This window comes from Elaeis guineensis, chromosome 13, assembly GCF_000442705.2.
Source record: "Elaeis guineensis isolate ETL-2024a chromosome 13, EG11, whole genome shotgun sequence".
NCBI classification, from domain to species: domain Eukaryota; kingdom Viridiplantae; phylum Streptophyta; class Magnoliopsida; order Arecales; family Arecaceae; genus Elaeis; species Elaeis guineensis.
In genome coordinates, this window is record NC_026005.2 from 61849448 (window position 1) to 61865816 (window position 16369).

The following is a 16369-nucleotide window of genomic DNA, read 5'->3' on the forward strand; positions in this document are numbered from 1 at the left end:
AAATAGTAGAAAAAAGAAAAAAAAATTTGCTAGAGAGCTTACTTAGAGGTTCTCCATAACCCTTTATTTATAGGTGGGACGGCTGATCCTTTTTGATAATACAGGCAGGAGTAACAGAGTGAACCACGTTGCTTCTGCCTTGTTTGGCCGAAGTGGGTCATTATCTATTAGTTTTGGGACATATTTAAAATATAAAGTAGATAAGATAAGTATTCGGCATGTAATTGCTATTGTAAATCTCGGATCATCACCTCAGCTTGATCTGATCGAGCTGACTATGTCATCATATCATCGAGTTTTTTATATCATTGGTCTTAGTCGAGGTAAATTGCCATTCCATAACAGATGTCCCCCACTATCAAGTCCAAGCTACTAGTAACTCGGGTAAAGGGAGTAGAAGCATGAAATGAAGTGATAGTTACCTCGATTTGGTACTTGTCATGCTCATAAATGCTTGGACACATGGGGGTGCCTTGCAGGTTGAAATGAATAATCACATGCCTCGGATGTGGTGGTAGGGATTTGTGAGAACTTGGGTTAGCCAATCCCAAGCTAACACATGGCAACCATTCAATGGCTTGGCTAGATGTGGCATTAGATCTAAGCCATTCCTACTAACCATAAATAGTGGATCACCTCATTCGACCTCACTTTCTTTAGCTACTACTGGGTCTAACGATTTTCGATGAGAGTTTGGCAGCTTTTTGACATGTCTTCAATAACTTTCAGCGATCTTTTGATAGGAGCTCCATCAATCAATCCGAGATTAGCTCTGCTTCAGATCGGCCCCATCCTCTATTTTTTTCCCATTTTCTCTTTTTCAAAAATTATTTTTTCAAAATTCTACCAAGATGAGCGGTACTCTTAGCATGGCCAGGAGTTGGTTCGCTGATCAAGAACTGTCTTGGAGCCAAGAGGCATTCTCCTTCTTGAAGGATGATTTTGAAGAGTCTGAGGTCGAAGATGAAGAAGTCCTTAACCCTAGGTGCTTTCAGTCCATCCTCAGCCTTGAGGACTTGGAGCTGATCCAAGCTCAATTTCAAATCTCAACCGAGTATCAATTAAAAGCTCTCAACTTGAGTGGTAGGATCTATGACTTGCCATGAGGTCAGCTTGGTCTCTACAAGGAGACCCTTAGAGGCAGCTGTGGCTACCCCTTATCTTTTTTTGTTCATCTTTTTTGTTCCCTTAAGATCGTCCTGAGCTTGGTAGTGCCGAACTCATGGCAGTTCATCATGGGCTTTACTATCCACTGTCTTTTGGTTGATGTTCGACCTATCATCTTTTTTTTAACCTTTTTTTACTTTTAAAAGGCATCCAATAGGGAGGTCTTATGGTACCTGTCACCTTGGAGAAGGCATGGTTTGATCCGAGGTACTCCTTCCTCTATCTACGGGTGGAAGGTGAGATTTTTGTTTATTTTTGATCCTGAGGACTGGACTTTTTCCTATAGGGCTGACCTCGAAAGTTAGTAAACTAAGCCTTGATGCTGGATGACATCAAGCATCAAGACATGAAGCCTCTGCTCGGATAGAAGGTTCTTTCCTTGAAGGAGCTTATGTTCGAGCCAACCTTATATAACATTAGTCTCAACTAGGTCAACCTGCTAGGTGAATGCCTTTATCCCTATTTTCATTCGATTTTTCCTTTATGATTCCCATTTCGTTTACCTGTACAAACATGTATATCTCAATTTTCCATAAGGATGAGGATTGAAGAGTTGGAAAGGCTGCATTGAGCGGCGAAGAAGAAGGCCTTAGCTACCATCAAGGAATCATCAAAATATTCTCATGCTGAGGCCTCCACTGCTCAAGCCATCTAAGCTCGACTAGGACCCTACCTCAGAGGCTTGTGGGGGCCTCATCTACTGACCCCGAGGTGATGGTGGTCAGTTGGTAAAGGTTCTTCCTCCTAGGATGGCACTCTCATGCCGATCCAGCACTTCCTCGATCCCTCGAGGTGAGGGGGCCTTTTAATCAGGCCTTGATGCCTCTAGTTCAGCACCGACCATAGTCCCTATAGAGACTGAGCAAGGGTTGTGTACCAACACAATTTGACCCTCATCAGACTCCATACTAGAGAGTTGGCGGGTTGCTCAGGATCTTATCTGCAAGATCATTCTTTCAGCCAATGCAAAGAAGCTGGAGGAGTCGGGGAACCGATGTTTATGACTCTTTCATCCAGATAAATGATGATGAGCTTCGTACTTTGAACATTTTATTTTATTTATCTAAATTGGGTTGACTAATCTTTTCTCTTCCTTTTCTTTCCTTTTAGCTTGCTCACAACTTGGAGTACTTTCTGAACGCAGCTAAGGAGGTGAGGTCGAAGATGGCTGAGGTACAGAGGAAGGCAGACATGGCTGAGGAGAGGGCCCTCAAAGTAGAAAGGGTTGAGAAGAAGGCTCAGGTGATCCTAGCCGAAGTAGGGACAAACATTGAGTGCCTAAAAAAGGTGCTAAAGTAGTTGGAGGAGAGGCTCATGACTGTTGATGCGAAGGCCGATAAGGTGGAGATCGAGGTGGCCAAAGCAGTGAGGATGGCTTGGAAGGCTATGGAGGACTTTTGAGCTTTGAAAGAGTTCACATATGAGAAGGCCAAGTTTGCTATAGAATCCTACACGGTCGGCATCCAAGAGTGCCGAGCTAAGGTCATTAGTCATTACCCCAACTTGGACCTTTCTTTTTTGTCCAATGACGATGATGACATCGGGCTGAACCTCCTCCCTGACCTGATACATGAGGTGTATGAAATTTTTGGGGTCGTCTGAGAGGGAGCCATTGCTACTAAGGAGGCAACTGATCAGATCGATGCTATAATGGACCGAGCCGATGAGGGCGCTCCTCCAGCTGAAGCACGAGCCCTTTTTCTATTCTCCTTTTTGCAGCTTTGGTTCAATTTTTTCAAACCCATTTTGTAGTCGATTTGTCTGACACATCCTATAAATATTTTTAAACATTTGAATGAAAAGGTACCTTTCCTCAAAAGGTTGAACTAATCACTGAAATCTTTTCAATCTTTTTATTCCTTAGCAAGTATGTTTTTGTATCGAATCAAGCTTTTTGGTTCAGGTTTTTTGCCTCTACTCATGGATGTCGATCTGCACCATAGGTTAGAATTTCTATCCTTTTGATAGACGTCATGTTGCATTGGTAATTTGCACATTTTTGAAGTTTTGTTCCTCGACTCTTCCACGCTTAGGGGAGGTTGTTTGCTTGGACGGTCGTTTCCCTAGCTGATCTGACCTTACACCAATCTCAAGTTTTAAAGCTCGATTCATCATTATAGGGATCTTCTTATGGGTCTCCTGTGCTTGTTGGTCGACTCATGGTTGGCACATTTTGGCACGAGCTGTGCTTTTTGATCTGGACTATCTTTAATGATATTTATCACAAGGATTCAAGTTCAGTCTACATTTATACAGGGTGCCGCAGATTTGAAGGTCTTCTTATAGGGTTATACCTCGCTTGTCAATCGACTAAGGTTTTAGGCTTGGCTTATTTTGGCATGACAAGCCATGCTTTCGAGAGTCCTTCTATGGGGTTATCCCTTACTTCCTGACCGATCGAGGTGTTGGGATTGGCTAGCCATGGCGAGTTGAGCCATCCTCCTGAGAGTCTCCTTATGGGGTTACCTCTTACTTCTCAATCAATCGAGGTTTTGGGTTCAGTTGACTTTAGTTGGATAAGCCGTCCTTCTGAGGGTCCTCTTATGGGATTATCCCTCTCTTCTCGATCGATCAAAATTTGAGATCGATGGACCGAGTCATCCTCCCAAGGTTTTCTTTATAGGATTATCCCTCGTTTCTCAATCGATCAAGATCTTAAGCTCGATTGGTTTTGATTGAATGAGCCATCCTGCTAAGGGTCCTCTTATGGTGTTATCCCTCATTTCTTGATTGATCGAGATTTTTTAGGATCTCCCGATCTTGTTGAGCTGAACCATCCTTTTGAGAGTCCTCTTATGGGCTTATCCCTCGCTTCTCGATTGATCAAGATTTTGAGTTTAGCTAGCTAGGTTATTATGAGATCTACAAAACTTAAATGTGAGAGCCTTTATTTCAGAATAAAGTATTTGAAAATGGCATCTACATTATTGATAGTACATTTGTATGTTTTCAGAGTTTTAGGTCCAGAAAATTAGGATTCCATCTCGATACTTTAGTTAAGACATTCTAGAATGGATGACCTCCTTGACTTGATAGGGGCCTTCCCAATTCAGAATTAGCTTCCTTTGCTCGATTGGTCAAGATCCCTCAGCTCATCGTAAGATTAGGTCATCGACTTGGAATTCCTTCCATTTGACCTGAGAGTTGTAGTACCATGCCACCTTGCATTGATATGCCACCATTTGGATTTGAGCTTGTTTCCGAATCTCTTCAAGCAGGTCCAAATTTGCTAGGAGATCTTCTGAGTTGAGGTGCACATCAAAACTCTCCACCTATGGTGATGGGAGGCCGATCTTAAGGAGAATCATGACCTCGGATCCAAAGGCCAAGTTGAAGTGCATCTCTCTGATGAGAATCCATTGGATAGTTCGTATGCCCACAGTACACTATAGAACTCATCTTTCCATGACCCCTTAACTCGGTCCAACCTTTTCTTCAAGCCTTGCAAGAGCATCCACTTGGTCATCTCAATCTTGCCATTGGTTTAAGGATGACCCACCGAGTTGAGGTGGTGAGTGAAGCCAAATTCTCTACAAAAGTTTTCGAACCGAATATTGTTGAATTATTGATCATTATTAGTGATGATGATCTGAGGTAATCTAAATCAACAAATGATAGCCTTCTAGATGAAGTCCCACACTCGAGCTTCCATGATCCAGGCCAACAGCTTAGCCTTAACCCATTCGATGAAATTATTAATGAGGATGAGGAGAAACTTGCATTGATTGGAGACTTATGAAAAGACGAGGATATCCATTCTCCATTGCATGAACAGCTAGGGTGCTTTGCTTTGTGTCAGTGGAGTCATATGTTAGTGCTACATGTGGACATTTCTCTAGCATCGATCATACTTTCGTACGAGCTCAGTCGCATCTTACTGCAATATTGACCAGTAGTAGCCTTACCATAATATCTTATAAGCCAGCGACCTGCCCTCTAGGTGATTCTCACATATCTCTTTGTGCACCTCAGGAAGGGTATAGTCTACCTCGATTAGGTGAAGACACCTCGATAATGGTAGTGAGCATGATCTTTTATGTAGCTTACCTTTGAAGAATGCATAATGTGGTGCTTGATGACTCCAAGCTTCTTTGAGATCGACCAGTAGTATTCTTTCACGAACATAACTGATCATCGGATCTATCTAGCTCGACTCTTCTTTCTCTTGCATCATCGAGGTTGGTTTCTTGGTGTCAGTCATTTCAGTACTTCAAAGAATGAATCTTTAGGGAGGTCGGTCGATTCTCATGTTACGAGTTTCGACAACAAGTCTACTTTGTTATTTTCTAATTCATGGACCTGTTCAATGTCAAGACTGGTGAAGTAGGATGCCATGTCCCTGACCTTCTATAGATGTTTTACCATATTGGGCTCCCCAGCTTGGAACTCTCCTTATGCTTGGCCGACGACGAGCTGAGATTTGCTACAAATCTTTAGCTGCTTCGTGCCTAACTCCTAGGTGATTTATAAGCCAGTAGTAAGTGCTTCATACTCTACTTCATTGTTAGAGGTCGAGAAGCCAAACTGTAGAGTGTATTCGGTTACCACCCCTTCTAGACTGGTAAGGACTAGGCCAGCCCCTGATCTGAAGGAATTCTACAAGCCATCTACATATAATATCTATGATTCCAGGATTTCTTCCTTCCTTAGCCTAGTATTTTTTGAACCTTCTTCTGAAATGGTGCATTACAAGATGAAGTCGGCAAACATCTGTGCCTTGATGGAGGGTCAGGACTAATATCTTATGTCAAATTCTAAAAGCTCTATGGCCCACTTTGTAATCTGACTGAAAGCATTAGGTCAGTGAAGTATTAACTTCATCGATTGGTCGATCAAAAGTATTATAACGTGAGCTTGGAAGTACAGGCATAGCTTCCTTATAAGGACATAAATTATTTTTTTTAGTCTTAAATAACTCATCTCGGTATTGTAGAAAATCTTACTGATGTAGTAGATCGGTTTCTATAGCCTTCCTTCTTCATGCACTAGAACTGAACTAAGGGCTGTGGGAGAGACAACCATGTATAATGAGGGTTCTCCATTAAGCTTGGGTTTGCTACGAAGGGTGGTGAGTTGAGGTAGGTCTTTAGCTCATCAAAAGCTATCTGGCATTCCTCATTCCATTGAAAATCCTTCATTTATTTTAAGTCATTGAAGAAAGGAAGACATTTCTTAGTCGACCTAGAGATAAATCGGTTCAGTACAGCTATCTTCCCTATAAGCCGTTGAATATTCTTTGTGGACTTTGGTGAGTTCATTTCTCAAACAACTCAGATCTTCTGTGTTTGTCTAAATTTCTCACTAAGAGATCATGAAATCGAGGAACTCCCCACATGTCACCCTGAATGCAAAATTGATCCGGTTTAGCTTCATTCTATATTTGTAGAGAGTGGCGAAAGCTTCTCTGAGGTCATCGACATGGCTACTGATCATTCGACTTTTCACCAACATGTTATCTACATACACTTCCATGTTCATTCAAATTTGATTTCAAAAGATTTGGTTCACTAACCTTTGGTAGGTCACCCTTGCATTTTTCAAATTAAAAGATATTATTCTACAATAAAAAGAGACCTCAATTAGTAATAAAAATAATCTTCTCCTCATCCTCAGGTACCATTTAGATCTGCTTATAGTCGGAGAAGCCATCCATAAAGGTAAGGAGCTCATGTCCTGATATGGCATCCACTAACTAGTCAATCCGAGATAATGAATAGTTGTCCTTAGGGCATATCTTATTCAGATCAGTGAAGTCTATGTAGACTCGTCACTTTCCATTCACCTTTCAATGAGGACTACGCTTGCTAGCCACTCAGGATAAATGACCTCTCGTATATATCCAACCTTGATGAGCTTATCAACTTCTTCGACGATGGCTTTTTGGGGCTCTAGGATAAAGCTTCTCTTTTTTTGTTTGATTGATCAGTGTCTAAGGTCAACATTTAATCAGTGCACCATGACCTCGACGTTGATGCTAGGTATATCCAAGGCTGACCATGCGAACATATCAACATTATTCTATAAAAAAGAAATGAGTCGGCATTTAGTTACCTCATCTAGCTAGCAACCGATCTGGACCATTTTGTCAGTTCTTCTTTCTTCCAATGGGATCGAGATGAGGCCCTCGATTAGGTTGCTATGTTGCTTACTTAGCTTATCCCTGACATCCAACCCTTCGATTAGGAGAGCCTTGGGTTGCTTGGCTTCCTGAAGAGTTGTAATGTAACGTTGTCGGGCATGTGCTTGATCTCCTTGGATTTCCTCGACCCCTTGCTTTGCTAGGAATCTTACTAATAGATGGTAAGTTGACACCCATGCTCGGAGGATGTTTAGGCATGGTTAACTAAGGATCGCGTTGTATGCCGATGAGACCCTAACAATGAGGAAGTCAAGTCGCACTTCAGCATGCCAGGGGGGTTGGCCAGCTATTACTGATAGTGTGATGACCCCTTCCATGAAAACTATGCTCTCAGAGAATCTGACTAGAGGGGAATCAATTTTTGCCGGTCGATCCAAGATTAGGTTCATCTGAGAAAAGGCAACATAAAAGAAGATGTTGGTAGAGCTTCCATTATCAACTAAAATATAACATATATCAAAATTATTTATATTTAAAGTTACAACAATCACATCGTTATGCAGGGATTGAACTTCCTGTGCATCTTCCTTGAAGAAAATGATGATGCCCCCTATTTTTTGCTTCTTGGTCGATGACTCTTCTATTTTTGGCTCATGAGGCTTGGTGCAACTGCCAATCTACCCCCTAGTTATGGTGTTTATGATGCTTGTGGTGGTCGGTTATTCAGATCTCCTTCGAGCCAAGGTTGCTGGGTTTGGGTCTCACCTCATTCCCACCGATCTCGAGGACTTGTCGAGATGTCTATGCCTAATAAGCTCCTCAATCTCATATTGGAGCTGAATACATTCTTTAGTATCATATCCATGGCCTCAGTGGTATAGATAGTACTTCTTCAGGTCACGTCTGGTCGGTAGGGCACACATCCTCCTTAACCTTGGTAGCTGGCTATTGTCCTTGATCATGATCGTCAACCACGAGGTGGTATCCTGGATTGGCAAACCTTTGGGGGAGTTCAGGATTTTCTTGAATTTCTTTCTTGTCGGTCATCATACCTCGGCTTATCCTTTTTTTCTTTGCTTTCTTCCTTCCCTTTAGTGGGTTTTCTTTCTGACGAGCCTCCATGTAGCTTATAGGCTTCCTCGATGTTGGCATACTTCTCTATTTAAGCTAACATCTTGGTGAAGTCTTTTGGATATCTCTCTCCAAAAAGAAGAGAAATTGGCACTTCACGAGCCCTTTTTAGGGTCGACATGGCGGTCGATTGGTCTAGATCACATACTTTCAGTGTGGTTGCATTGAAGTAGCTTACATGATCCTCGAAGGACTCTTCTTCCCTCTATTTAATATTCATTAGGGAGTCGGACCCATAGCGTTGTCGTCGGCTACCAATGAAGTAGGCTATGAACGATTGATCTAATTGCTTGAAGGAATAAATCAAGATCGACTGCAGGCTTGAGCACTAATACGAGCTGCTTTCAATAGGTGGAGGAAAAAGCTTGGCAGAAGATCCTATCAGTTGCCCCATGTAAGAGCATGATAGTTTTGAAACTTCTATGTGATCCACAGGATCAATGGTCCCATCATATGCTTCTAGCTATGATATTTTGAAGTTGGATGGGATTGGTTCATTCATGATTTTCTATTAAAGCACAGGTCGGCATTGAAGGTGACCTCCCCATCTTGTGTTGAGGTCCGATCTTATAGTGCTTCAATTTGTCTATGCATCTCTTGAAGTTTATGATATACATTGGCATCTTAAGCATTGTAATGCTTGGAGTGCTGAGGTGATCTTCTCGGGGTAGAATCTTTTCTTAACTGAGTCAAGGAGTGCCTCTAATGCCCCTATTCCGGACTCCTCGATCGATTGTGCCAGCTCTACTGCACTCGATCTAGACTTCAAGGAGGTAACAGAGGTTGTTGTTGTTATCAAGGTGCTTGGTGTAGGATCAATTGAGGGGCTTCGGCCGCCTACTAAATGGTTTGGGTGGCTACAGTTAGAATATGGACCTACTGTATGAGTAGGTTAAGTTGCTCAAGGGCCACCCCTTGGGCCTATTGAGAGGGTCAAGGCTGATTCTCTGAATATGGAGGTGGAACCTCAGCCTGGGGTGGTACCTTGATCGATAGTGGTTGCACCTTGGCTGGATGAGATGCCGTCCCATTGGACCATCGTGATCCTTCTTTTTGAGAGCTCATGACTTGGAATTCTTCTTTCTTTCTTGAGCGGGCCTGGAGCCCTTTCTCCGGCACTAATTTGTTGTTATGGATGACCGGCCTAGCAAATCTGAGATGGCTGGAGTTTTGATTTAGCACTGATGGAGAAGAATCTGCAAATTAAGTCTCTTACCAAAGTTGTTTCCAATGGGGATCTTTGATGCTCAAATCAGTTGCTTGAAAATAGTGGAAAGGAAGGAGAGAATTTAGCCAGAGAGCTTACCTAAAGGTTCCCCATACCCTCCCATTTATAGGTGGGGTAGCTAGTCATATTTGCAAATACAGGCAGGGGTGGCAGAGTGAACAATGCTGCTTCTGTCTTATTTGGTTGAGGTAGACCGAAGCTGGTATCTCTTAGTTTTGAGACACATTTAGAATGTGAAGTAGATAACACAAGTATTTAGCACAACTACTACTGATAATCTCGGATGATCATCTCAGTTCGATTCTGATCAAGCCAATCGAATCATCATATTGTCGAGGTTCTGATATTGTCAGTCTCAATCAAGATAAACTGCCATTCCATATTACCCTTGATCAAGCTCACTCATGATAAATAGTAAGAATAGAGGATAAACATAAAATTCAGATGCATAAACACAAAATAGGATAGAACAAACTCAAACCTCCATGGAGTAAATAGAAACTAAGCAAATGTAAACACAAACCTAAGTAGGTGCTCATTGCCTTCCTATGTTCTCTTTCAGAAATAAACAAAAATATATATAGAATAAATATAAATACCTCTTGGATGAACACAAATCCTCAAGAATAAATACCTAATCTATGGAGAGAGAAGGAGACAGCTTCCATAAAAGATTAAAAAATAGCATAGATATGGATCCCAACAATTAATATTTTTTTAAAATTTTTTGATATCCAAATGGCACTGCGAGAGTGCTACTTTGAGATGATAAGAATGAGAGATGGGATGCATGGTCCCAACATTGCATGAGATGTTTTTTTTTTTTTTCTTTTAAGCTCCAACATGATGCTGGGAGAGTGGTAATCATTTAATGATTTTTTTTTCTTTTTTAAGCATCGATGTGGTATCGTGTGCATATTCATTTAATGAATCATTTTCCCCTTTTAAGCACCAATGTGATTATATATATATATATATATATATATATATATATATATATATATATATATATATATATATATATATATATATATATATATATATATATATATAAGGGTTGACTTGGATAAAATAGATTATATTTGGACTCAGATCCTGTCAGATCAAAACTAGACAATAAGGATCCTATATCGATGATCCAAGTTATTGGATGTGAATTGCCACCTCAAAATTACTTGTACATCAAAAATCATATGATTTGAAGACTTCTAGCCTATACATTAAGTTATCAAAAAAAATCTAGTTTAATTTTATTTAAGCTATCCAATTTTTGACTATTTGATGCATAAAGTAGGAGTCTCCAAATCATATAATTTTTTATGTGCAAGTAATTTTAAGATAGTAAATCATATTTAATAGTTTCGATCATTGATATTTTTATTATAGAGTTTTAATCTGATCGAATTTGAGTCCAAATTCGATCAACCTGATTCTAGCTTGGCTCTCTCTATATATGTGTATATATATATATACATACGAATGTATGACATTATAATTAAGAACTAGGAAAATCTTTAAATGGATGTGCTGGAATTTTTTGAGATAAATATAAATGGCTAATAATTATGAGGGTGTGTTTGTTGTTGCATCTCCTTTATTTTTTTTTAAAAAAAGGAGAAACTAGAAGCTATGTTTTCTAGGTTTTTCTAGGGATGCTTTGAGTACTTTACAAATAATATCACCAGACAATATAACTTTTCTGAAAGTTGTTTTTGCTGAAATAGTCTCAACAACACTATTTTTAAGCAAAAGCAAGCACACCTCTGGTTGAGTTGGTTAGCATGTTTCCTACAAGAACTTGCTTCTCGCGCAAGTTTATGATTCAAATCCTACTAATTGCTCAAAAAAAGAGAGGAATATAAATGTTACATTAATTTTATTATTATTATTATTTTTAGTTTAGGAGGTCCTAAGTTGGTTCTTAATAGTAGTTTCATTTGTTGGTAATAGTGTTGGTTTCATCCGAGGTGCTGAGTGCACATGGCACTATTATTATAGTGCCTTTATATTATATATTTATTATTTTTTATAAAATGAAGCACTCATACAAATCTAATATGAATACAACAAAAAATATCTAAAAAAAAATATTGTGTGGTAGTATGAAAGAGCTGCAACATCAATCTACAAGACCTCTCCAGTGTGCTCCACAACATATGAGGCTATGCAATTTGCGATAGTATTCACATTCTGGTAGACATGTCTAATGTCCACCGACATGCACTCTCCCTCCCGTCGTCATATTTTCTACAAGAGCGGATGCATCACAATTGCTCTAGGCTGCTCCTACATCCAGCTCACCACAGTGACCAAGTTTCCTTCAATAACCATCCTCCGAGCTCCTAGCATCGTCCCGACGAAGATGATGCCCACCCAGACCACTTGCAACTTTGCTCTTGGAATAGTAGTGTTGAAGTGGTGGCTCTCAGCTGTTGCCACAATTCTCAGGTCAGGGCCTCGAATGATGAACCTTACTCCTCCCCTGCTGTCTCTCACACTACCATCAAAGTTGACCTTGAGAAAACTCAGAGATGAAGGCTCTCGACTGATAAACACCAGATGAGTTGCTGAATGAGACCGTAGGGAGCCTCATATGTCCCAAGTCAACAAGATCAGTCCAACTAACGACATGTGATCAAACTCGACGATCTAAGCCTATGCCCTCTCCAAAGTGAACCTTACTGCTTGCCACCTTACCTAAAAAATATCACTATTTTGGGCCAACCAGATGCGATATAGCAATATATATAGTTCTGATACGCCACACCCTGGAGGACTCCGACTCTATACTCCACCTCAACACCTCAAGGAAGACCTAAAATGGGGATGCTAGTATTAATAATCATGAATAAGAATCCAGCCATTTGCCAGACTTGCATAACTCTCGAGAAATGGAAGAGGATGTGATCCACGATCTCATTCTTCGACCCATAGTAAGGATGAGTAGACGAGAGATCTATACCTCGGATACGTACAACTACTCTGGTTGGAAGATGGCGCTAGACGATCTTCTATAAGAATAGGCGGACTCTCGAAGGAAAATGAAGCCTCCAGATCTAGGCCCCATCTAATCTGCTGGCCGGCACCTCTCTATACAAATCATAAAGGTCTCTGGTCGCCACCCTGTGTGTATAGGTTGATCCTAGACTCTAACATCCCAGCCTCTATGTATAGGAAGTGCAAGGGACAATCCCCCATCAGTTAGAGGAAATCCAAAAAAAGTCTAGATACTAGACCAACATTGCAGCCCCTTCCCTTTGGTTGGTGCAGGTCATAGACCCGCATCGAGTCGGCCATCTGACCAACCGAAGTTCAACAATCCATGGATCTCAAGAGAAGTCAACTATTTATTTATCGCTAATCAACAATCTAATCTGGACCATCACTTCTTGGGCTCGAGAGTAAATCTTCCTCCATATAAAGAAACTATCCTGATCAGATCGGACATTGATACCAAAGATCCACGAGTCATACCTGGCTCTCATCATCCCTCCCCGTATGTTATCTGGCTCAAGAAAGAACCACATAGCACGTCCGGCAAATATTATATATTTACTTCCAGGCTGTTTCCTTACTAATCAGTAAGCCCTAGGTTACTTCCCAAAGACATTCATTCTTTAAAAGGTAGGAAAAAAGAAAGTATATAAAAGTTTAAAACAGAAGCAGCTTAATCAACTGACCTTACATAACAAAATTTGATGCAACAGGGTGACTTATTACTTTGGAGAAAAATAAAATAAAAAGAACCAAGCAACGGTCTTTTTGCCGATATAATTATCATATCAGTCATGTGCTAGGATTGATGCAGACTAATGATGTGCTTACTGCTTTTTGGGGTTGATATGGACCAATCATACGTGGATTTGTTAATTCTTCAATTTTGTCGTTACAGAACCTGAACTTCATGAAACAAAATACTGCTTCCTTCACCAAAGTTGAGAAAGCCTATAAGAAACAGAGGAAGCTACCATTAGTTACCTGATACTCTGCTGAGATACTCGTAAAAGGATAAACTAAATCAGCTATACCATGAATCCCATGCTTGTAAGCAACTCTAATACCATGAAAATTACATGATCCCGGAAAATGTAGAAATGTGAATCCGTGGACCAGGAGTCCCACCTTTTGAAAGTAATGACGTAATAACGTAAAATAAATTTTAGATTAAAATAAAAATAATTATTATTCTATGAAGATATCCACTAAGCAATGATATTTGAGAATTTCAGAGACAACAGGGACTTTAATTTCTGAAAACATACAACATTCTTCCACATACAAATCCATATGCCACATCTCACTCACATTACATGCTTATTGAAATGTAGCACTTTCTTTATTTTGGTATTTATATATCCATCGATAATTCTTTTTATAAGATATATTTATAATATAACTAGTTTATAACCGTATGCGACATATGATATATTATTTTTTTAAATTAATATTTAATTTTATTTATCTTGTGAAGATCCGATCTGCACGAGATTGGAAGAGAAAGCCCGATATAGGTACCTCCATATATATATATATATATAATATTAGATTAGTTATATTAAACTAAATTAGATTAAGCTCTTAAAACCTCGAGGGGCCAATCACACCGCCACAACTCGCACAAAACCTAAGATAGCAACAATTCACTAGACAACCTAAGTTCTTGAATCCACTTGCTCTATAACCTCCTCTGGCTTCAAAAGTACAGTACTTCTACCAATTCTCTTCCCTACAAAAGTTCACCGAGCACATAAGATGAGCATGTCTTAAGATGCAAGCGTAGATTAAGGACAAGAGAAGGTTCATATACCAGGCCTTAGTTAAAAAATGTTATGATTCTCAATAACCCCATCACCTCAGGTCAGGTAAGGAAAGAAATGCTTTTGTGTGAGAGCAGCAAATCCTAATTAACCCATTAGACCCGATATCCAAGCAACCAATCATAGGAGAAGGTTCATATTCAGGGCCTTAAGAAAGCTAACATTTCACATAACAACCTGTAGATTACTCTCAACTAAGGAAAGAAAGGTATTTGTGTGTGAGCAAAAATTATTATCTTCATTTCAAAAAAAAAAAAAAAAAACTAAAAAGATCATCTTTGGTAATAATCTTTACAACTTCTTGAACTGCACTTGGGTTATGACATTAAGCCGTGAAATAGCACAGAGCAACTTCAAGAAGATTGGAAGGCAGTTGCTTTGAAAACTATAAGATGAAAATAAATAAAACCTTTTGCTTTTGAAAACCATAAGATGAAATAATAAAAACCTTTCTTTTACCCCATCAAGGAACGTAACACCATTGACACAACCTCACCAAAAACTCCTACCACCGGTACACATTAGTACTCATAAATATGTTTACCAGAAACTCACCATCTTCTGAGACTCAGAGGGAAGAAGACCTCCTTAGAACTTCAGCTACCGCCTGTACAGTCTCCTCCGGCACTTCGTCGGGTTTCACACCGGCGTCCAATCCAAGATGGCTTTTCATCCGAGAGAAAGAACATATGAGAGCCAAGCATATAAAATATTTATTTCATATGAGAATAAAAAAACAACACTAATGCATATAAAGTATTTGTCAAAATGCCAGCATTGAATCTATGCTCCAAACATCGATCGATAAGAATAAAAGAGAAAGAGGAGTTGTACGTTTAAGGCTCTTGCGGATCCTATCTTTGCACTCCTCTTGGGACATGCCGGTGTTGGGGTTGTTGGTCACGTCGCTGGTGCTCATGGAGACGATGGGCACGGCGGCGGCCTCTCCCTCCATCACTGCGTCAAGCTCTCTCCAGCGGCTGCGAAAGAGAAAGCGGCACTCCTCCCTCGCTTATTACGCCATATGGGATCTTTCCTTAAAATAGATCGTATAGGATAACAATTGATATATAACCCACAAAGCAAGATCGTGTTTTGTGGAAAATGGTGAGATCGTGAAAAGGAGGCGAGGAGTAGGGTTTATGGAGAGAGAGATGGAGAGGAGCTCACGTCCTTGTTGAGTTGTCGATGGGGATGGATGGCGAAGCTATCGATCGCGCTCTTTATTCTCTCTCTCTTATCGTCTACTTCATGTCCTTCTCCTCCGACGGCGGCCGGGACGACGGATCGGTGAACGACGGCCGCAGCCCCACTCTGGCGCCCCCTCCTTCTTCGACAGCGGTGAACTCGCAGAAGCTTCCGAGAGCCGATCTCTCTCTATCTCTATGCGCGCTCTCAAATCACCGACCGCCGCTGCCCCACCCCGGTGCCTCCTCCTCCGACGGCGATGAACTCGCGGAAGCTTCTGTGAATCGATCTCTCTCTGTCTCTGTGCGCGCTCTAGAGAAGGAAAGCTTAGGCGATGCCATGCCACGTGGCTCCCTCCCATTTATCCCAAAAGCCCACGTGTTAGGCAGAGATTTCTCTATCGACTGACGTCCGTTTTAATATATACAATACTAACATAATGGCCGGACGATGTCCGACCTATTGATTTTATAAATATATGAAAATAACGATCATAATAATAAATTTTAATATAAATCAAATTATTAATATGATAATTTAATTTATAATTTAATTAAAATAAATAAAAAAATAAATTAAATATTTATGCAAAAGATACAATTTAGTCCAAACCTCCCATTCGATTAAAAAGGACTAAAGATGAAAAAAAAATAGAAAAAATATATTTTAAAAAAAAATCATAAATTTGGTATGATATTTACATTATCGTGAGAATAAAAATTTATAAATTAAAAATTTTGTAGCCAAAAAAAAATATTT

General features: G+C 40.1%; 1 long non-coding RNA gene across 2 annotated transcripts; it reads right to left on the reverse strand.

The window, feature by feature from the left end:
* Positions 1-13255: 13255 nt before the first annotated feature.
* Positions 13256-15913, reverse strand: LOC105060666 (uncharacterized). 2 transcript variants are annotated; one of them, XR_003798508.2, is made up of 4 exons: positions 15593-15913; positions 15257-15458; positions 14978-15087; positions 13256-13550 (listed from the first exon to the last, which is right to left on the reverse strand). It is a non-coding gene; the product is annotated as an uncharacterized lncRNA (long non-coding RNA). The 2 variants fall into 2 exon arrangements; XR_834462.4 differs by having other exon boundaries at positions 15257-15910.
* Positions 15914-16369: the final 456 nt, after the last annotated feature.